Source organism: Nilaparvata lugens, chromosome X, assembly GCF_014356525.2.
Source record: "Nilaparvata lugens isolate BPH chromosome X, ASM1435652v1, whole genome shotgun sequence".
Taxonomy (NCBI): domain Eukaryota; kingdom Metazoa; phylum Arthropoda; class Insecta; order Hemiptera; family Delphacidae; genus Nilaparvata; species Nilaparvata lugens.
This window is the reverse complement of record NC_052518.1, coordinates 59113309-59137403: the sequence shown is the minus strand read 5'-3', so window position 1 is coordinate 59137403 and position 24095 is coordinate 59113309. Positions and strand designations below refer to the sequence as shown.

Here is a 24095-nt window from a genome sequence, read left to right as displayed (position 1 = left end):
ATTTACAAGGTAAAGAATAGACATCTAAAGAATTTATGCCAATACGTGCCTCGTCAGAGTTTTTTATTTCCTGTCCCGAATAAACTGTATGAGTGTGAAATTGGAATTTAGTAGTATCATTATAAAACTGAAGGTCTGTCTCCACATCCAGAATTCCATATAGGTAAGAAATCACCTTACTTTACTTTCGGCGATGCAATTTCAGCGACCCCCACTCCACCTCCCTCTCTTATGAGCACACACCAATAAAATAACTAACTAACCTTTGATTTGCTGTGTCCTCCTTCCTCCTCCTTTGTCCTCTTCCTCCTCCTTTGTTCTCCTTCTCTTCTGTTATCCTCATCCTCCCCTCCAAGGACATAAATCCTCCCCTCCGAGGACAAAAACTGTCCTCCAAGGACAAAAATTGTGCTCCGTTCTCCTTCTTTGTCCTCCTCCTCCTCCTTTGTCCTCCTCCTCCACTCGTTTAGCAGGAAAGAAAAAATGAGAGAGGAATGCGGAGAAGGAGGGAGAACATTTGTGTTATTACACTCAATGTTATGACAAGCTACAATGGTCATACATTTCCTAGAATACAAAATCTAAAATTTCTGTCGGATGTTTGGAAAAACTAGGTAGACACTCCCTTCACACAAAATCTAGTTATCATTGCGCATGCGCAGTATCCTTCTCCTTAGCTGTATCCCTATAAATACTCCAGAATAATTGACATTCGCTCAGTTTGATAGTAGCAGTGAAACAGTGAACATGGCTTCTTCCAAAGTGTTTAGTGTGTCTCAGCTTTGTGGTAATAAAATAAAGCCTACCAATGAGCGGTTTGGTTTGTGGCTGTTGACAGAAAATCTGTGCAATGACAACCTTATTACAGATATTGGGAAAATTGATTACACTGCTGGAGAAGAACTGTTAGTGCAGGATGAATCGAATCTTGTGCCTATAACAGAACCTTTTCGTGACAATATTATGCTTGTGAAAATCTGTGGTTTGGAGGATTGTCAAGAACTGGATAAAAGACGATTTATTCCAAAGAAGGAGATGTGTGGATCATTCAACTTATACTTGAGAGGAAAATTCTCCAATATGGTGTCAGCTAAGCATGGAGTTAAAGCAAAGTTACCATACTTATTGGACAGTGGAAGTGATATGTCAAAGAAGATTCTACAACTGCTTGGGGAGGACAACTATAGAGAAGTGCAGCAGAAGTACTACAATCCAGTGGGGATACCATACAAAGTAGAGCTTGCCGATGTCCCCATTGCTACATTAATGGAGGAGTTACCAACAATATTGGGGCAGCTAAGGAAGGAACATTTCTATCTTCTGGACTTGGACATAACACAGGACTTTGCTGGAATATTTAACAAGAGTGGGATATGTGATTTTCTAACTAAAAATCATTGTTTTTGTTTTCAAGGAGAATATAAAGAAGACTATAATGTAATTGTGAATAATGATGGAACTGTTGGAATTGATTGCTTGACTTGGGTTAATAATAATGTGAGAGTAAAAATTTATAAGTTTATTTGTCAAATGACAAGCCCTGGTGTGAATAAGCAGCTAGGTAACCATATTGTAGACTTTATTGCCTGTCCAGATGCAAGATTACAGGAAACCTTTACCTCTGACTTGGCTAAAATGCATGGTATTACACGTTTGGAAGCTACAATCTATAACTACAGCATTAGAAATAACTATAGCTCTAATCAATTTGAGCCTATTCAAGATTGCTTGTCACTCTTAAATGACAGTAAGACTTATTTCCAAAATGCTCCTATATTTCCTGTATCCTTAGCTGAAATGTGGACTAACCTGACAAACAATTTAAAGAATAGCTGTTGTTTGGTTTTTAACAATCTCTTACAATATGTTTACTGGGGAAATAGCAATACCAAGAAATTGACTGGAGTACAATTAAATCTGCCTACCAATCCACAACAACGAAATAAAATGATATCCTATGTAATCTCTGCATTTAGCTTCAATCTACTACCTATTAATTATGTGGAAATTTTCGAGGATACAGACAACAAGGACAATATTAGTTTTATACAAAAGTGTTATATTAAGAGTGGTGAGACTTATTTCTCCAAGTCAACCACAGTTTTCTCTAGCATATCCAAAGTTGTTAACCTAGATGAGTTGGGTCTTGTAGCAACAGGTAACTTGATACCACAAGTCTTAAGAAAACGAGCAAACATAACCTGTAAGCTTCTCCCATACCCTGTTAAAGAGATACAGCCCTTGTCTCCTATCTCAGTGCTATCAGCCAAGAAGCATAAGCTAGAACTGGATGAAATTGATCTAAAACGGAGGAAAATTGAGTTTTTAGAGGCTACAGAGAGCATAAAGGAGCAGCACAAACAACTTATAGAATTTGAGAGAGAAATAGAAAATTTGAGAGAGGAACTTGAGCCATATTTTTATTCACATTGGAGGAATTTTGAGCCTAGTGGGGTTTATAATGTGACTGCATTTTCTGTAAATAATAAGGGAAAATTTCCATATGTAGGTGTTTTAGGAGAAAAGGAAGGTTCAAAACATGTGTACATTGTAAAAGGATATCACAAAAATGTTTTTCTAAATGCATACAACGCAATAGAAGACCTTAAGAAAGTGGGTTATTTTGTAATCCCATACAACGACCAAAAAGGAATTATTTGTCTATCAAGGGAAGAAATTATTTGTGTAATTACAGTCAATGGCATGACAAGCTATAATGGTAACACATTTCCAAAAATAAAAAATCTAAAATTTTTGTCAGATGTATGGAAAAACTTAGAAGACACTCCATTCACACAGACATAAGTGGAGTAGTATAATAACATCACAATGCTGGAAATTAAAGGGAAAGTAGAAGTAGGACAGTGTAAAAGATTAGAAGAGTTACCACAAGGTATAGAGTGAGTCATTATTGCAATAAAAGAAGTCTACAATAGAAACAAGATACGGTATATTTTACAGTTTGAGAGCCTAGAAGAATTGTATGTGTCTAACTATTGGTTAGAGGAAGAATTTGAGAGCTCTAACATAGATTTGAATTATAAAATTAGAATTAAGCTAGATGTTCTAAAGCATAACCCCAGTAGACATAAGGAAAGAGTTGTATTTTGTATTTAAGTTAAGGTATTGTGAATAGTCGAAAATGTGAGTGCAGAGAAGGTTGTAATCCAATGTGACATCATGCAGGCTAAGAGCAGTGATGGGTAGAGCCAAGGTCACGTGATTGGGGGAGGAGGAGTGGGGGTCGCTGAAATTGCATCGCTGAAAGTAAAGTAAGGTGATTTCTTACCTATATGAGGTAGATACACCTCACATTGCTTCCTGCATTCCTTATTTTTAAAATTACACGCCGACCGTGCTGGTTTGTGTCCTCTCGAGCTCCGATGATGGGGTAGGGCTCCTTCAACTCCCTCAGCGGGATCCACGGTTTTGGCTGTGATTTGTTGATGAGTTGGACAAAGTCCAACTCACCCTCCACCTCCTTCATTAACGGCACGAGTGAGGAGTCCTCGTCCATTACAGCTCGTTTCTGTTGAAAAATATTTGATAAGTGTCTTATTTGTTTCAGATCATACTACAGATCAAGATCTCTACATCAGATTATCATCGAATTGTCATCTTTGAATTCTCTGCATAAAGTGAGTAATATCAGTTATTGAAATAACATTGTTGCATGATCGAGTACTTTAAACAATAATTTCTGATCAGTTCAAATAATATTCCCTTTGCATTCTAATCAGTTCAAGGAAATATTGCTAACATTGTTGCATAATCGATTACTTTAAACAATAATTTCTAAGCAGTTAAAATAATATTTCCTTAGCATCAATTTCTATTCGGTTCAAATAATATTTCCTTTGCATTCCAAGCAGTTCAAATAATATTGGTAACATTTATGCATGATTGATTACTTTAAAAAATAATTTCTAATCAGTTCAAATAATATTCCCTTTGCATTCTAATCATTTCAAATAATATTTCCTTAGCATCAATTTCTATTCGGTTCAAATAATATTTCCTTTGCATTCCAAGCAGTTCAAATAATATTGGCAACATTTATGCATGATCGAATACTTTAAACAATAATATCTCATAATACCATTTCTAATCAGTTCAAGGAAATATTGCTAACATTGATACATGATCGATTAGTTTAAACAATAATTTCTAATCAGTTCAAATAATATTCCCTTTGCATTCTAATCATTTTAAATAATATTTCCTTAGCATCAATTTCTATTTGGTTCAAATAATATTTTCTTTGCATTCCAAGCAGTTCAAATAATATTGGTAACAATGTTGCATGATCGGTTACTTTAAACAATAATTTCTAATCACTTCAAGGAGATATTGCTAACATTGTTGCATGATCGAATACTTTAAACAATAATTTCTAAGCAGTTCAAATAATATTTCCTTAGCATTCTAATCACTTCAAGGAAATATTGGTAACATTTATGCATGATCGATTACTTTAAACAATAATATCTCATAATACCATTTCTAATCAGTTCAAGGAAATATTGCTTGCATTCTAATCAGTTCAAATAATATTCATATCAAATAATATTTGTATCAAATAATCAAAGACTTGTATGTGCACAGATTTTTTAACAATCAATCACAGAAAAAATCTGTGCATACACAAGTTAATAATATTTGTTGAAACTAACCTTTGATTGAGTGAGCACGCCCTCCTCCTCTTCCCCGCTAACCTCAGGCTCCTCGAACGTCAACTTCCTCTTCGCCTGCTTCTGCCTGATGCTGTTTGAGAGGGTAGTTAGCACCGCTCGTCATGGTGCCCAGGTAGGTGCTGGAGCCAAGCGCTGAATAGGGCTGTCCCCGATGATGATCTCGCCCCCTGGTGATGCTGGATCCAGTGGAGCGGGTGCGGGAGCAGCAGCAGCAGCAGCAGCAGCAGCAGAAGAAGCAGCACATGACTCAGCAGCTTTGCGCTGCCAATAGTTGAGCACACGCTGCGGCGGCGGGCTATCTGGCAGGATGTAAGATGGAGAAGATTGTGAAGTCATCGTGAAGGTGGTTCAGATGTAAATGATAATTTTCCTCTCATCGCTTGTGTTTATATAGCATACGTTTCTCTCTCTGTTCCAGGCTCGTGCGAGCGAGAGCGTGCTACAAGGTGAAAAAAATTCGAATTTCTCCCCAACAACACGTGCTCCCGCATTGTTATCAGATTGTAAGTATTCTCTCTCCGACACACGATCATTTTTCAAATAGCATCCATGTGTTAGAAGACGAAAAAAAATCTCGTCTAGAACTCAGCATGAGACTTCACCGCTAGAAGCTGAAATCCCTCATGTCAACTCACTCAAACATATTTCTGATATTATTAAATATTTCACGCCATAGAGGAATAGCATTCTCGATTCAGTTATTAAATATTTCACGGCATTTCAACATAGAGGAATAGCATTCTCAATTGATTTCAGTTCAGTTATTAAATATTTCACACCATAGAGGAATAGCATTCTCGAATGATTTCAGTTCAGTTATTAAATATTTCATTGTTTTCACAGCATTTTCTCACCTCTCAACTCGAGTTCCGAACCTCATAACCAGTTGTGCTCTCGTCGAGACAAGACAGCTGAGAGGAATCAATCATACCATAGGCCGCTATCTACACCTGTAGCATAGACCGCTATCTACACCTGTACCATAGCCCGCTATCTACACCTGTACCATAGGCTCGCTATCTACACTCGAGGAGATTCACGCAGCATCAACCACTACATGTAAGTACATTTTTACTTTGATTTTATCCTCCGAGGACAATTTCGTCCTCCGAGGACAGTTTTTGTCCTCGGAGGAGAGGATTTTTGTCCTCGGAGGATAAAAACCTTCTACAATATACTGCATGCAAGCGATTTCACTTCATCTTTACAATATGGTATATCCGGAACATCCAAGCCCTGCTCTTCTTTCTCACACTCTTCATATAAACAAAACGGTAAATGTATTACTTTTTCAAATGGATTTTCGATAATATATTTGCAATAGACACATTGCAGATAGAATGGATTTTTATGTAAGAAATAACCATTTCTCGCGAAATACTCTGCTTTATTGGATAATGATTTACAAAAGTCACAATGATGATGCTTTTCAAAATACTCTCCTTGAACAGATGAATCTTCTACACAATTAAAAGTTGAATATCTTTCTTCATATTCTCGTAGAATATTATTATTGGAATTCTCCTCTTCAATTGTTATATTATCTTTCCTTCTACAGTTCGGACTGTACCTTGCATGTTCTATTGCTGGTATGTCACTTTCTTCCCATTTTCCCAAATGAATTGAACAAAATACACATCGCACAATGTCTGGTGGAGATGAGAATATAAATCCCTCTTTCGCCATGTTTTCCGCGGACAAATGCGGAGAAGATTTCAACAATCTTTTATCAAAAGATAATAATCTTAATCTTCCATACAACATTATGTGATCTTGAGATATCATTTTCACACATCCTTCTTCTACCATGTCAATTCACAACTAAACATGCTGTTGTACTCTATCTCATCCTGATCGTTATTCTTTTGTTTTTCAGAATCATGCCGAGGGAACGCAGACTACGTGGCGTGAATTCCGCAGCAGTCCGCCATCGCATCACCCTCGATGACGAGGCTGAGGATATTGACATTACCAACGTGCTCGAGAGCTCGAAACGTCGAGTTTTCGATATAATTAGGGAACATGCGGCACGCCATGAAGGGAATGTTAAGTGGTTTATAGTCTTAAATGTTTTGCTGTATAATTAGTGGTGATGGATGACAAGCAGGTTGGTGAGACTGTCTCATCTCTAATAAATCTACATAGTTACTCCAACATAGTGCTAAACGTGCTTGAGAACTATGAAGATTTTAATGAGCATTTTTTCTTGGCTGTGAAAAAATCCTCTCATCTTTCGAAAATTTCGTAAGACATGGGAGTGGATGGGTGCTAAAGAAAATTGAATCACTGGATGTGAACGTGATTAAATTTAATCCTATATACACATCCAGTTTCATTCAAACACCCCAGTTTTTGAAAAACAAAAAATGTATTATAAATGTGAAAAATCTCTCTGACGAAAAATGCTTTTTATGGTCAGTGCTCGCGTATTTCCATCAGAAGCCAAAGGACTCACACCTGACTGTAAAGTATTTGAGCAAGTTTGCTCACACACTTAATACGCAAGGTGTAAATTTCCCGGTGACGACAAGCGATATTAAGAAATTTGAAATACTCAATCCGGACATTGCAATTCACGTCATCGCGTACGAGAACAAAAAGTTTTTCCCCTTCTGTACAAGCATTTTCCGCACTCGTAAACACCAAATTAATCTTTTAATGCTAAAAGGCAATGCAGGAAAAACTCATTTCTGTTTAGTAAATACCGCGAACGGGAAAAACGGCCTATCGCGTCTTCTCTCCCACCTTTCAAAACATCATGGTCAAGTACACATTTGCAATTTTTGTTTCCATAGATTTACATCGACCAAAACTAAGAATTGTGATGGTAATGCAAATTTGTTGAAACATGAGGAACTTTGTTCCAAGTTTGAATCTCAGTGCGTTTCATATCCTAAACGCGGAGAGACAATTAAATTCAAGAAACTAGGTGCGACGTTGAAGAAAAAGTACACCATTTACGCGGATTTAGAAACTTATGTTGTTAATATCACAGATGATTCCGATTCTGATGAAATTACTCGTAGTTACACTAAGAAAACGGCGCGGCATATTCCCTGCGGCTATTGTTTTGTTGTTATAGATGTTAATGGGGAAATCGCCTACGGACCTGTACTCCATAGATCGAGTAGTTTGGACGAAAAAATCATGGAGAAATTTCTTCAGGAAATTACAGATCTCGGGGACATTTTGTATGAGGATATGAAACGAGAAATTCCGATGCAAGCTTTATCTGAAAGTCAAGAGCCTGAATTTCAAAATTCAGTAAACTGCGGGCTTTGTGCTGAACCGTTTTTAGACAGCGATATTAAATGTCGTCACCACACGCATGAAACGTGTGTATGGTAATTACTTGTGTGCGGCACATGTTTCTTGTAATTTAACAGCTCGTACTCTGGAGTACATATCATGTTATTTTCATAATTTCTCCGGTTTTGATTCGCATTTTATTTTGAAATCGCTCGGTAAATGTAAAAAAGAAATTTCCTGCATCGCAAATACGTCAGAGAGATTTTTGACACTTTCAGTAGGCAAAATTAAATTTTTAGATTCCTACAAGTTTATGTCTGAATCCTTGGAAGTATTGGTGCGTAATTTGGTAGAAAGTACAGACATGGAAAAGAAGTTCGAACGATTATTTTCGGTGTTTCATGATCCACCTTGCGAACACAGACAGCTCTTGTTGAAAAAAGGAGTATATCCCTACTCGTACATGAGCTGTCCCGAAAAATTCGCGGAAACATCGCTTCCTCCCATCGAATGTTTTCATAACGATTTAACTGATACACCTCTGTCTCGCGAAGAATATGAGCATGCGCAAAGAGTGTTCTTAACATTCAAGCTGAAAAATCTGGGTGAATATCACGATTTTTATTTATGTTTCGACGTAATGCTATTAGCGGTAGTTTTTGAATCCATGAGGTCTACGCTTTTTAGCTCATACGGCCTTGATGTGACCCATTTTCTTTCTCTCGCGCACTTCACCTGGAATTGCATGCTGAAACACACTAAAGTCGAACTAGAATTGATTACTCATCCTGACATGCATCTTATGTTTGAGGCAGGGATGAGGGGTGGGGTGTCATTTATCGGTAAACGTTATTGTGAAGCAAATAACAAACATCTACCCGAAACATACGATCCTTCAAAACCGTCTAATTATCTGCTTTATATCAATGCAAACAGTTTATACTCGGAAGCTATGAGCCGAAGCTTACCTGTTGGAAATTTCAAATTCCTCTCAGAGGAAGAAATTTCCAAGCTTGATTTCGCGAGTTTGGACAGCAATTCAGAAACCGGATATATAATAGAATGTGATCTCGAGTACCCTCAAGAGTTACATGATAAGCATGCCAGCTTCCCACTCGCACCTCTCCACCAAACGCCGCCGTGCGAATTGCTGTTGAACTACCAAACAAATGAGAACGGTCAAACTGGAACCAAAAAGCTCATGAACACACTTCTCGACCGTAAAAAGTACATTGTTCACTATGTCAATTTAAAGCTCTACCTTCAGCTCGGTTTGAAATTATTGAAAGTGCATCGCGTCATTAGCTTTTCCCAATCTCCCTGGCTGAAAAGCTACATCGACTTCAATATCCGGAATAGACAGAACGCGAAAAATAAATTTGAAATATCCTTCTTTAAGGCCTGTTGTAACCTAATATTTGGCAAGACGATACAAAGTAGTCGTAAGCAAATGAATGTTGAATTATCACGGATGAAAAACGGTTAAATAAGTACATTTCAAATCCACTATGTAAACGCTGGCAAATAATTAGTCCGAACGTGATCGCGGTTTTCTCTCGCAAGTTGGAACTTAAAATGAACAAGCCTGTCTATTCCGGCTTTTCCATACTGGAGTTGAGTAAATTCCATATGTACGATTTTTTCTATTGCAAATTACAAAAAATTATACCGTGGGATCGTATAGAACTGTGTATGACTGACACCGACAGTTTTCTTCTAAACCTAAAAGTCGAAGATGTGTATCAGTTGATTAGAGAAAATTTGACCCTTTTCGATACTTCTAACTTTCCACCTTCCCACCCTTGCTTTTCCATGGAGAGAAATAAAGTTGTAGGAAAGTTCAAGGATGAGACCGCCTCAAAACCTGTCCATAGATTTCTTGGACTTCGATCCAAACTTTACTCATTTTTAGTATGTAACGAGAATGAAGAACCTGTAAATAAATGTATAGCAAAGGGTGTACAGAGCGGAGTGAAATGTAGAAAACTTATTTTTAATTTATATAAGAAATCATTGTTTGAACGTAGTGAACATGTAGAAAAATTTAATATGTTAATATCCTATAATCACACCATGTATCAGGATGAATGTGCAAAAATCTGTTTGAGCCCTGATGATGATAAGAGGAACATTGCTGAGAATGGTGTTGATACTCTCCCATTTGGACATTATAGAGTGCCAACTGTGAACTGATTGCTCAGTATGTCCCGTGACAATCATCCAACACCACTGATTTGACTGTTGTAAATATCATGAATATTATTAGATCTAAGCTAGCTTTAGAGCTTCATAGCGTGCCACGTGTGAACTATCCCACTCGCAAATATGAGTTGAAAAGTGAAAAAGACTTGCTTCAAGCCGACCTTATTGAGATGACGAGTTTATCGCGTTTTAATAAGGGTTACAAATATATCTTAGCTGTTATTAATTGTTTTTCAAAATTTGCATATTGTGTACCATAAAAGACAAGGCAAGCCAATCTGTATTTAACGCTCTCGAGCCAATTATTTCTAAAAATAAGGGAGTTAAGCTGTTCCAAACAGATCAGGGAAAAGAATTCTTTAATTCAAAAGTTAAAGCGTTATAAGATAGATATAGTATTAAACATTATCATGTTTTTACCGATAAGAAAGCCTCCATAGTTGAAAGGTTTAATAGAACACTTAAAGCAAAAATTTATAGATATTTAACTGAACATGGAACCAAAAACTGGATATCGCAACTAGACAGTTTAGTTCGTGATTATAATGCAACAATGCATTCATCCATTAGAATGAAACCTAAAGATGTGGGGGAAAAAGATCGTAATCATGTTTTAATGTCTTAGAATTCTGCATTCAATAGACGATATAAATTTAAAAATTCAAAACCGAAATTTAAGCTAGGAGATGTTGTACGAATCTCAAAGAAAAGGGTTCTTTTCGATAAATCTTATAACATAAACTGGAGCGCAGAGTATTTTGTAATTCATTCTATATTTCCTTCTCAACCTGTAACGTATAGCTTGCGAGATCTAAACGGAGAAGTAATTAGTGGTAGGTTTTATGCAGAAGAAATTAAAAAAACACAATTAAACGAATCGGAGAGACAAGTGTATTTGATTGAAAAAATATTAAAACATGATAAAAAAGGATTGCTAGTGAAATGGATTGGGTTTTCAACGCCTAGTTATATTAGTAAAGATCAACTATTAGATGAAAAATAATCTTTTGTAATCTATTGTAAATATCATGTACATTTATTGTAAATAATCTATTGTAAATATCATGTACATTTATTGTAAATAATCTATTGTAAATACATTCCATTCAGTGTAAATATCATGATGTACATTTGTTGAAAATATAATAGCTCCTCATCAAACATTGCTTTTCATTTCAATCTGAAGTTTCGTAATTTGCTAAGCCTCAAGCAACAGATGCATTCTCGTGAAGAGGGTGCGGGAAAGAGAGGGCCAGTTGAAGTGAGAAACTTCTATCAGTGGAAGGGAGCGTCTGTCTAGCCATGTGGTGTGATGCTCTCTGATAACTTATCAGTTCCTTATCAGATCACATGCTGTACACGTGACTAACATGATTCCGATAGTAAATTTCGACAATGTTATAAGAGAGAAAGAAATGCCAACATGGTGTAAAAATGGTAAGTTGTTACCACATAATGCAAGGATCCTTATAATAGGCTCTTCAGGCTGTGGCAAGACCAATTTACTATTTAATTTAATTTTTTCAAAGAATGGGTTGAGATTTAAAACTATATACTTGCACACGAAGTGCGAGTATCAAGATAAGTACTTGTTTATGAGAAAAGTCTTTTCAAAAATGAAGGGTATTGAATTTTATATAAACAGCAATTCGGAATCTATACCTCACCCGAACAAAATTCAACAATTTTCTCTTGTCATATTCGACGACTTCCAACTTAATCACGTACCTCAAATAAGAGAATATTTTACCATGGGACGACATCATAATATTGACACTGCATATTTAATTCAGAGTTATGGAGCTACACAGAAACATTTCACTAGGGACAATGCGAATATGATTATAATCTCAAGGTAGATTTATTGAGTCTGAAATTAATTCACAGAGATCATGTTGGAGGAGATATTTCTTATAAAGATTTCGTTAAACTTTGTCATAAAGTTTGGAATCGTAAACCTCATAATTTCCTAACTATTATGAGCGAGTGTGGAATTAATAGCGGCAAATACCGAGATTCGCTCGATACGTTTCTTACCATTCAGTAGAGATTAATTCTTTGTGCAGTCATGTTGTCATACAGCAGCAGAAAACTGAATAAAAGAACATCGGTTTAATCGAAAAGATTAAGAAATTGAGAAAAGTAATTAGAGAGAAGCATAAAAGCTTAGTCAATTTTGAAAAACGATCGGAGGAATACAATAGGAAAACGCTCTTGCCGTTGATAGAGCCCATAATTGAACTGGGAAAAAACAAATTCTCACACTCTGGTGTAAAACCAAAAAAGGAAGAAGTAAAAGAGGAGAGTATGCAAATTGATGATAATGAGGAGGGGGATGAACAGAGTTATGGGAGTTCAACAGACAATTTTTTAAGCTTGACTAAATTTGAAAACAGTTTACTTGGTTTTAGCAGAAACGATGATGTGCTGTCACAATATCTAAAAACGTTTCATGCGGAAAAATTGAATAATTCAATCAGTTATGGAATTTCATATAATTCTAAAGATGACGTGTATTATATTGGAAATCAGCAAGTAATATTCGATAACGGTTATAGAGATATTAATAATGAAAGATTTCGTTTAACACATGGTCTACTTGAGTTATTATTCAGTGCGAGACCAAACTCAAATCTTTATAATCAGAGAGATCTGGATAAGTATGAAAAAATCTTAACACTTACAGGCATACATTTAGATCAAAGAGGCTATGTTAAACGAAATCAGGGAATTAATTGCAAATGATTCAAAAGTTATTTCCCAGTAAAAAAATTAGTAAAAAGAAGGGCTGGGGTTTATTGAAATTTGCAAAAAATAATTCTCATGATAGAATTTATCAATACTTTGATAATTTTGACGAATTAGTGGAAAGATTAAATTTACTCTATTCCTCAAAAGCTAGTGGCAACACCGGGCATGATATTGAGATCGCATCTATAATTGAAGAGCTAAAAGAAGCAAAATTAATTGTTTAGTGCTACGATGACTACATCGATTTGGACGAATTGATACGGCTAGTGCTAGCGGAGTTGTTGCTGATCTTACGTGTGATATTGACTCGATAACACAGAAGATAATCAAATCGATAAATCAACAAGGAATCAGCAAAGCTGTGAAATTTTATTTAGATTCGCAAATAACCAAACTCGTTTCGGAAAATACAAAGAATATTGGAGTGAGCATAATTGAAAGAGAACATATTCTAAGTACATTACAAAATTTCAGTGCTAATATCGATAAAGCTATTGCAGAGAGAACTCTAAATTTAGAATCTGCTCTAGAAGAAGTGAAAACTTTAACAGACAGCTTTTCATCTCAGTTGCTCAGTATTAACAACGATAAAGTTGATGAAGCTTATTTAGATGAGAAATTGAAAGCCATATCAGATAAAATTGAGAATTTGGAGGTGCTGGACAGAAACTATCTCAATACTAAATTAAAACAACTTAGTACAGAAATTTTTACTAAAGTAAATGAAACACAACCATCGGGAATTGATAAGCAATATTTAGAATCTGCTTTGCAGAAATTGATTAGTTCTTCATTAACAAAGGAAGAGTTTGAAAAACGATTATCTGAAATGGCGAGTGCAATAAAAGCTAATATTATGGAAGGTATTGAACAGTTCATTACAAAAGATGCTATTGCTATTCTAATTGAGCAAATTGCAGAAAAGTATGCAACTAAAAATGATATAGGAGATTTTATTAAGAAAAACGAGATAGGAGTCGCTGTGAAAAGCGTTCGTGATGAAATAGCTGAGGCAATTAAAAATTCGGAAGAGGGTACTGTCATGAGACTGCAATGTTCGGCTCCATTCATTGAGTATCTAAATTTATTCATACACAGAATCGCACTCGACATTGTATCCAAATATGCCCAGGTAAGTTTTCACATGAACTGGATTGAGGCCAAACAATATAACCTTTCCGAAAATCAGGTAGTGCAAATTATTACAGAAAAAATGGATTTAGTCAAATATAAAGACTTTATATTGGGCCCGAAAACATAAAATCTTGTAAACAGTTGTGTGAGAGAGAGTGAACGATATGTTGTTTCAGTCTAGACATTTTTGACCATGATTGATTGTATAAACACTTGTGTGAGAGAGAGAAGTATTTAAACACCTGCAGTTCCAAATTTCACCCTAGACATTTTTGACTATATCGGTTTTCTACATAAATCTTGTAAAAGGATGTGTGAGAGAGAGTGAACTCTAACACCTACAGTTTCAAATTTCACCCTAGACATTTTTGACCATGATTGATTGTATAAACACTTGTGTGAGAGAGAGTGAAGTACAGACCTACAGTTTCAAATTTCAGTCTAGACATTTTTGACTGTGATTGATTGTATAAACACTTGTGTGAGAGAGAGTGAAGTACAGACCTACAGTTTCAAATTTCAGTCTAGACATTTTTGACCATGATTGATTGTATAACACTTGCGTGAGAGTGAAGTATTTAAACACCTGCAGTTTCAAATTTCACCCTAGACATTTTTGACTATATTGGTTTTCTACATAAATCTTGTAAAAGGATGTGTGAGAGAGAGTGAAGTAACTTTAACGGCTAAACACATGTCACAGATGATAAATCGATTTAGACATTTTTTCATGTAACGGTTTTCGATGCAGGAGAGAGGAAGCTAGCAGAGAGCAGAGCGCACGTGTCTAGACAGAGGAGAGGGTGAGGAGTGAGCGCACGTGCATTAGAAATATGGATTCACTTTAATTTGACAGTAGAGAATTTTTTCCCTCTCAAAGAGATTTTTTTCCCTCATCTAGCATTCACCTCAATTTGTTAGCATGGGAATATGGATTCACTTAATCTGTCAGTATAGCAATATGGATTCACTTAATCTGTCAGTATAGTAATATGGATTCACTTCAATCTGTCAGTGAGAGAGAATTTCTCAATTCACTTCAATCTGTCAGTATAGCAATATGGATTCACTTTAATTTGACAGTATAGCAATATGGATTCACTTTAATCTGTCACCAAGGGAATTTTTCCCTCTCAAAGAGATTTTTTTCCCTCATCTAGCATTCACTTTAATTTGACAGTAGAGAATTTTTTCCCTCTCAAAGAGATTTTTTTCCCTCATCTAGCATTCACCTCAATTTGTTAGCATGGGAATATGGATTCACTTTAATCTGTCAGTATAGCAATATGGATTCACTTTAATCTGTCAGTATAGTAATATGGATTCACTTCAATCTGTCAGTGAGAGAGAATTTCTCAATTCACTTCAATCTGTCAGTATAGCAATATGGATTCACTTTAATTTGACAGTATAGCAATATGGATTCACTTTAATCTGTCACCAAGGGAATTTTTCCCTCTCAAAGAGATTTTTTTCCCTCATCTAGCATTCACTTTAATTTGACTGTATAGCATTAGATGTAGGAATATGGATTCACTTTAATCTGTCAGTATAGAGAGGGAATTTTTCCTCCTAGAAGGGAAATTTTTTTTCCCCTCACCTGGGCAAGGGGAAGGGGAGAGAGAAAGAGAGAGAAAGAGATATATCTCTCTCTTTTCAACCCCCTCACCTCCACTGGGCAGGGGAAAGGGGAAATCTATTTTTAGAAAGAGAGAGAGAGAAAGATATATCTCTCTCTTTTCATCCCCCTCACCACCACTGGGCAGGGGGAAGGGGAAATCTATTTTTAGAAAGAGAAAGAGAGAAAGATATATCTCTCTCTTTTCATCCCCCTCCTCATCACTGGGCAGGGGGAAGGGGAAATCTTTTTTTAGAACACCCCCCCACCCTGCGGGCGTGGGGAAGGGGAGGCGGGATGGACGAGGGGGAGAGGGGGGAGGGGGTTTTGGAGCAAAAAAGCTTCCCAGTTATCCCAGAATCCCTCTACTAACGCTGTTGTATGATCCGAATTTTTGAACCCTGTTATCATGGATAATAAAAACCAATTTGATTTAATGTGATTCACTTTTCTCTTTGCTTTCCCTATGATAACAATATGCTATCAATATTATCCAGACAGACGGAAACATTTTGTTTAGATAATCACCCTTTCAGATAATATGTCCATCAGCAACTCTGTTATACTGTTCAGTGACAAAAATTGTTTGGTATTTAGAAAAATGTTCAAATTAATATATCCCTGTTAAAATGGTGTTTTCACTAATGTGATACGATACACAATGAATAATGCAACATATACGATAGGAACTAGCAACTCGATCAAGTTTTGACACAGACCACTGATAACCATTCAAACGTTTTACAAGCATTTAAATTAGTCTAGGGCGATCACGATACTGTTAAAGAAGTTGCTTGTATCGCATTGCATATAGTATCTTACTATAGTGGGACCCACGATTAATGTACAGTATCGATATGTATATAAAATATCTCTTATACCGCGTATAATAGGTACAGAAACATCGATAGTTCGATACGCCACACAAAAGTAGTTTATGCCGCTTTCAGAACCATCACAAAAGGGAGAATAAAGATGTTGGATGTAAACATGGCGACAAATGAATTGGTGAGTAATAGTGAGAATGAGAATGAAGAAATGCTAAGAAACATCAATATGTATTTTGAAAATAAGGTTCAAATGAAGTTGATGTATTGATGAGAATTGGAACAGTAATTGAACGATTATTAGCGAGTTCTTACTTTTGACTCAAGGCCAAACTCGTTGTCCATCTGTGTCTCTGTATGTTTGTCCATATGTTATCCAATAATTTTTGAATTATTTTATAAATCAGCAAACTTCACATTTGTTTTGATTAATCATTATATTTAGTCAGCTAGGTTATTAATTGCATGCGATTTCTACAATTTTTCCATACGATAAATCAGGGAGTTATCACACAGACTCTCCTTTATGTGCATACACAATCATGTCATTATTCAATGTCTGATACTGTTTGATACTGTAACATCTAGGTTGCTCCTATAATGAAATTTAATTGGCATCATTGATTGAATGGGAAGCATTGTTCTTATTTATCAGGAATAATGAGGGATTAAAGTGAATCTCACTATAGAAGAGTAGCAAACACGTAGGCCAACGTATAATAGCATCCCGCAATTTTGGCAGCATTGTAAGCAAAGAAAACAACTCTCAAGTTATTTTTTGTGGAGGAAGAAACAATTATCATAATCATACTCTGATTGAGTAAGTAAAAATGCAGCATAATATGATGTTTTGAATGATAGAGAGGTGATCAGAGAACCACTATACAGCAGAATATGTTCAATGGAACCCCGTTCACCATATTACATATCATAACTTATGACTAAGATAACTTTACAGTATTGAACTTATCACTTATGACTTACTGAACATTATGGCATGATGTTTAAATTGGAGTATAATGCACGATGTAAGCTACCGTTTCTCTTCCTCCAGTTTATGTTTTTCCGCTACTAGTGTATTGATTAGCGATTCTTTTTCATCAAGTAGCTTTCCAAGGCGGCAAATTTCTTTGTGAAAATGCTCCTTCATTCGTCCAATTCCACTTGCATGCTCCTTGAACTTTTGCTCCATTCCCTCTAACTCAAGACAGGCTCCCCGCTCCACATTCTAAAATATTGCACCATTGTAGTCTTAGTATACCTCATTAAATCAATTCGATAACATTATTTAGCCTAAATTAGGAGAGAATATGATTATAATTATGACAATTAGAATCAAGAAAAAAGGAATCCTCAGTTGAAAAGATTTTGTCATAACATTGGTTGTTGGCTTGTTGCCAAGACAACGAAATTACTACTCTCTCATTGCTTGTATTGTGATTGGTAAAAACTCACTCACTCTACTCCTATTGGCTGTCATATTGATGGCAACTCTTAAGGTGCGTACAGATATACGCGCCTCCAACACGCTCCGCGCACGCTTCGCACTCGCACCGCACTCGCTCCGATCATGAACATCACGCGAAATGTTACGCAAGTGTTCGATAGAGGTTCGAAGGATGATTGCTCCGCTCTTTTCCTATTGTTGACTTCGCTACTACCTAACCTCACAAAATATGAAACGTTAAATCCAGCTGATCGGATGACAAAACTAGATAAAATATTCTGACCAGGGGATTGCTGAGTAGCCTGATAATACATTATGTTCATATAATAAATAAATAACAAATATTATGATTATTGCATTTTATTATAAAAGTTAATTTCTGTCAATGTTTCAAAAGGTGAAGGGCTTGGTTGGGAGTTCAGCTTCTTTCTTCTAATGCTAATATGCCAGTACCTATTATAGTGAATGCTTTCATAACATTATATTATTTAATTTAATAATTGATAATTAATTTTGATAATACTATTTGCCAGCACAGAGATCGTAACTACTAACAAACATCACAAACGAAAACGTTGACCACGCATGCACAACTTAACTTGGTTAGTTCAACGTTCGACCTAGGAGCTAGCCAAGCTCGACCTCTGTCCGAGCCTAAAGCTCGATGCACACTTGCATCATTTCTAGTCGCCGTTTTACGACCAGAGCGACAACTAGGTCACTGACGTTCTAAAAGTTGTTAGAAGTATTTGGCCTGTTTCACACGGCAGAATCCTAGCTCCTGAAGATCATATTTCATATTTTGCAGCTCTCCTGTGCTTTCACATGGGGATCTTACAAATAAGCCGACGGATCTAACAATTACGCCAACGTTTGCTCAAAGTATGACTCATCACTTTTTCTCAAAGTCTAACTTCCTTAAAAATATTGATAAAAGATTTCTGATCTCGGATTTGGATTCAGTGACCCCAAATTCTTTAAAGCGTGAGTCCCATTTCCAAAAATACCCAAAAACAAGGGATTTATAGCTGTTTTTAATATAGCTTTCCATTATCATATGATTATATAGTAAATGTACAAATATAACAATACTCCTGCCTCACGAAGAGACAGGCAAAGGTTTTAAGAAGTTTTCAAACACCTAAAAAGTTTAAACATGAACATTTTCAATTTTTAAAAGTTCAAAAAAAATTAAACTATGAAAAGATGAATCCAAATATGAACTCATAAATCATCTCCACTCATCACCAAATACGAGGAAAAGGACAAGTAAACTTCACTGAATTTCAATTTTCATTCAACAATCTAGTTTATCAGGTTCAAATACATGAATATAACTCCAAAATACCAGTAAATATTTCTTTGCAACAATCAGAAAAATCTATTGTAAACATTGTGGTGATCTGAATCGATCTATGAGAAATAGGAACTGAAAGAATAAGAAATGTAATTCCATTCCAACTAAAACGAAACTGATGTCTGTGTTTGTATTAGAACTGCTGAGTGGATAATGCATACTGAGAAAGTCATGAATAGTCCTGACCAGCCTGGCGACTTTGATGCTTTTGACACCGGAATCTCGTTTTATTTTTATTGAAGAATGAAAACCATGTATCATAGTAAAAAGCAGTTCTATACTTTGTATTATTATATGAGTATTGATTAACATAATCATGGCTTGTCGATTTTAGTCCCTGAGCTGAATCCTCAGTCGTAGAACTATGGACCAAGCGCGAGCTTTTGCTTTCTATGTTGTATACCAGTTCTTAAGAACGGCAAAAAATCGAACAACGAAAAAGCTGAAGTTTGTGTTGACGGTATACGACATAGAAAGCAAAAGATCGCGCTTGGTCCATAGTTCTATGACTGAGGATTCAGCTCAGCGACTAAAATCGACAAGCCATGATTATTTTAATCAATACTCATTATAATAATGCAAAGTATAGAACTGCTTTTCACTATGATACATGGTTTTAATCCTTTAATAAAAATAAAAGGAGATTCCGGTGTCAAAAGCATCAAAGTCGCCAGGCTGGTCTGGACTATTCATGACTTTCTCAGTATGCATTATCCACTCAGCAGTTCTAATACAAACACAGACATCAGTTTCGTTTAAGTTCGAATGGAATGACATTTTTTATTCTTTCAGTTCCTATTTCTCATAGATCGATTCAGATCACCACAATGTTTATACTGTATGTTCATAATAGATTTTTCTGATAGTTGAAAAGAAATATTTACTGGTATTTTGGAGTTAGGCTATATTCAACTATTTGAACCTGATAAGTTAGATTGTTGAATGACAATTCATTAAGATTCAGTGAAGTTTACTTGCCCTTTTCCTCATATTTTATTGGGTGATGAGTGAAGATGATTTATGAGTTCATATTTGGATTCATCTTTTTTAAGTTAACCTTTTTTTGAACTTTTAAAAATTAAAAATGTTCATGTTTAAACCTTTTAGGTGTTTGAAACCTTTGCCTGTCCCTTTGTGAGGAAGGAGTATTATTATCTTAGTACGTTTACTATATAATCATATGATAATGGAAAGCTGTATTAAAAACAGCTATAACTCCCTTGTTTTCAGGTATTTTTGAAAATGGGACCTATGCTTTATAGAATTTGGGGTCGCTGAATCCAAATCCGGAATCAGAAATCTTCTATCTATATTTTTAAAGAAGTTAGACTTTGAGAAAAAGTGATGAGTCATACTTTGAGCAAATGTCGGCATAGCTGTTAGATCTGTCGGCTTATTCGTAAGATCCCCATGTGAAAGCACAGGAGAGCTGCAAAGTATTAAATATGATCTTTAGTAATATGATCTTCCAGGAGCGAGGACTCTGCCGTGTGAAACTGGCCTAAGAATGTCAGCTTGCAGTCGGCTAGATTGATGTTTACGTTGAAATCCAACATTCCTTGGTAATGTATGTCATAATATATAATAGTATACGGTATTATTATTCAACACAATAGTCTAGCTCTTTAAAGTAGCAATATTCGACATCGATGTAAAATGAAAGAATGTAATGTAAACCAAAATAAAAATATAAGCAACACAGTATTCAAAGTAATTTTCATGATTGTTCTGCCTGTTCTTGGAATTATTGGTGTTCTTTCATCTAATGTTCTGGGAGCAAATAGAATACTTATTCTATATACTGTATATGCTGTGTATATACTGTTAACGTACTGTATATATACATACTGTAAATTAATAGATATAGAATAATTGGAATAGTACCGTACCATTTTTCAAACAAACAATATAGTTTTTTGAATTATTATAGGACAATTGACAATTGATCATTTAAAACAATATACATTTCGGGACTTTTTTCTGTCCCATCTTCAGGTACAAATTCGGAATGAATAAACATCATAATATGAGATGTCATATCTTCCTTGTAGTTGTCTTTTTGAATTCATCATTTGCTTGTAATTTTGTTACTTTGTCTTGTTGTTTGTAAAGTTTGAGATGTGACCTAGTCTCCGTAATTTCATTTATTTAAGTGGTTTGAATAAGCTCTATTTTCTTTCTATTGACATGTTCGCTGTACCTAGTTGTTCGAACCCACTGCCGGCGCATAAGTTTTATTTGCCAGTAGTGCCATTTTGTAAGTTAAAATATTTATTTTATCAATCTGTATTATGTTATGGCAAAATAAAATGAATTTGAATCAGTATTGACTAATTAGGGGATTATTAAAACAATGTCCATCAATTTGGTGATTATAAGAACATAATGTTTTTAAGGTTTTTAATGTTTATAATGTTTTGAATACTAAGTCAACACTGATGTTTATTCATTTTGAATTTTCACCTGGAGATAGGAGTGAGTGCTTTCAAAATGATTTTAATGGTTTTATAATTTTGAGGTTTATTGTATTTTAAAAAGAAGTAAAAGGTATTTTTTCAAATTTTGTACTATTTCCTGTTCATTTGTTTTATCTCTATATTTAAGTTATTAAACGGAGTGATCCGTGGTCTAGTGGATAGAGTGCCTGCGTAGCAGCATAGAGATCCTGGGTTCAAACCCTCTCAATACCAAAAGTTTTTTAACCAGATCACTCCCGTGTTATCGGATGGGCACGTTAGACTGTCGGTCCCGGCTGAAGTATGACAGTCTTAAGGCCCATTGACGGCTTAAATTATATATTCAGGCGGTGGGACCTTCCCGTGAGGGACTCCCCACCAACAAAAGCCATACGAATTTACTTTTACTAGTTATTAAACGATTAACTAATTTATTACTGCCGATGAATAATTATTGATCCCTTCAATAATTGTGATTTTTATAATAATTGCTGACATCTGGTATCACAAAAAACTTTGAAAATTCGAAATCAGAACTTTCCTATCACGATTAATGGCCAAGTTGCCCAAGCCGCGAAAATTGCTGAGTACAAATTGACGTCGCTCGACAGTGAGACGCTGTCGATACACACAAGTGTGCACTGAACTGAAATTGGCTGCCAACAGAGAGTCGCTCCACTCGTAAAAATGCTACTGGCTAGTGTCGCAAATGTGCATCGAGCCTTACACGCTCTTCTCGCGTACCACTCTTGCTCGCCCTTGCTCGAGTGACGTTCGATTGCGGAGCAGAGCCAAAGTCTGTGCACCTTTATAAGCAATCTATAATATATCCATGCACCTGCTACTTCCGTTATAAGGGTGACCACTTGAGGAGTCGACTCCTCTAAATTTAATAATAATACTGAGGGTATTATTATTAAAGTATGAGGTATCCCCACAAACTTTGGTTTTTGCGTGGGTAATGAGTGAGAGGGATGATGGTTAGAGATGAGGACTGATTTTCAGGTAGTCGAGACCAACGGTTATAGTCTCCTCCGAAAGACTGGATATCATTCTGAGTTAAAAAATCGCTAACGTACTTGGCTCAGAAGTCAGAACTCGCCTCAAACTGTAGTTCTCTCATCTCTCATTATCATACATCTCATAAGTTTTCTAAAAACTAGTGCCCAAACAATTCAGCATCGGTGTATTTCACCAGAGGAACTGAATTCCGGGCGAAAACTTTCATCCTGTATAGCTTGCTAATGAAGCGTTTATGGATATATGTTTATAAGAACTTCTTTCTTATTTTTACCTCTACTATCATGTATTAAATTATTTTACCATAATATTATGAATCACTCTATATATGTTTTGTGCAATAAACGATTTGATTTGATATATTATCAATAAAAAATTTATTCTGATCGATAGTGGTCGATTAGTGTGATAAGATCGCAAGTTTACAATAATATCAAAAATGAATATAGAATATGAATTAAAATGAAAATAAAACATTTAAATAGGGAAGTTCAAATAGATCTATACAAAATTTAATGTGTACAGGGTGTTGAGGAATTTTGAGTGTATTTGGGACGTCTCTTTTAGGTTCAATTATACTTGTAGTATCCTAATACCATTAATTATCATTTCACGTCTGTAAGTTATCTTGTAATTAATAATTATCATTTCTCTGTTTCATTTGTTTTGGTAATATGTTATGGTTTAGTGCTTATTATTGGTTGAAATTGTTTTGTTATTCAATTGTGTTTTATCATTGTATATTTTATTACCTGTATGTAATTGTAGAGAACCTTCTTCACTATTTATGTATATTGTATATTGTTTGTACTTTTTAAGAAGAATAAAGATAATTTCAATTACAATTTCAATCAAATTTTTAATATATTTTATCTTGGAGATCATTACCTACATAGATTAAGTACCGTAATACAATATAATTCGAATTCGGATTTAAATTCAATCTCAAGCAGTGTGATTGTATTGAAGATACATATATTATATTTGCTGACTTACTCTCAATCTATTCTGCAGTTGACCGATTCTGGTGGTTATATCTGATCGGAACTCATCCGCAGCCTGCTTCTCTGAAATTTCAACAATACATATTCCTGTTCACTTATCAGCTCCTTGGCAAACCCCAAAACTTGACTCAATTGTTTCTTGCAAATTTCACGGTTACGTTCACTTTGATTCAATTTTACTTCCAATTTTTGGTTTTCTTCTTCGAGTTTCCTGTAAGATAAATTGATAGAGCGTTAGAAAAAGTTGTATCTGTTTAAAGGAAGCATGATTTTACCATCATCCCATTCCATTACTCTATTGAAAGGAATAGCTATTTGTGTTTGATTTGATTTGCG

At 35.4% G+C, this 24095-nt stretch overlaps 1 long non-coding RNA gene across 1 annotated transcript in view; it reads right to left on the bottom strand.

The window, feature by feature from the left end:
- LOC120355081 overlaps positions 1 to 23795 on the bottom strand; it is a 60919-nt gene extending 37124 nt beyond the window's left edge. The window contains exons 1-2 of the long non-coding RNA XR_005573422.1: positions 23752 to 23795; positions 17460 to 17703 (exon numbers count right to left, since the gene is read on the bottom strand). This is a non-coding gene — a long non-coding RNA (uncharacterized LOC120355081). The remainder of the gene's footprint in view (positions 1 to 17459; positions 17704 to 23751) is intronic.
- Between the last annotated feature and the right edge of the window lie 300 nt (positions 23796 to 24095).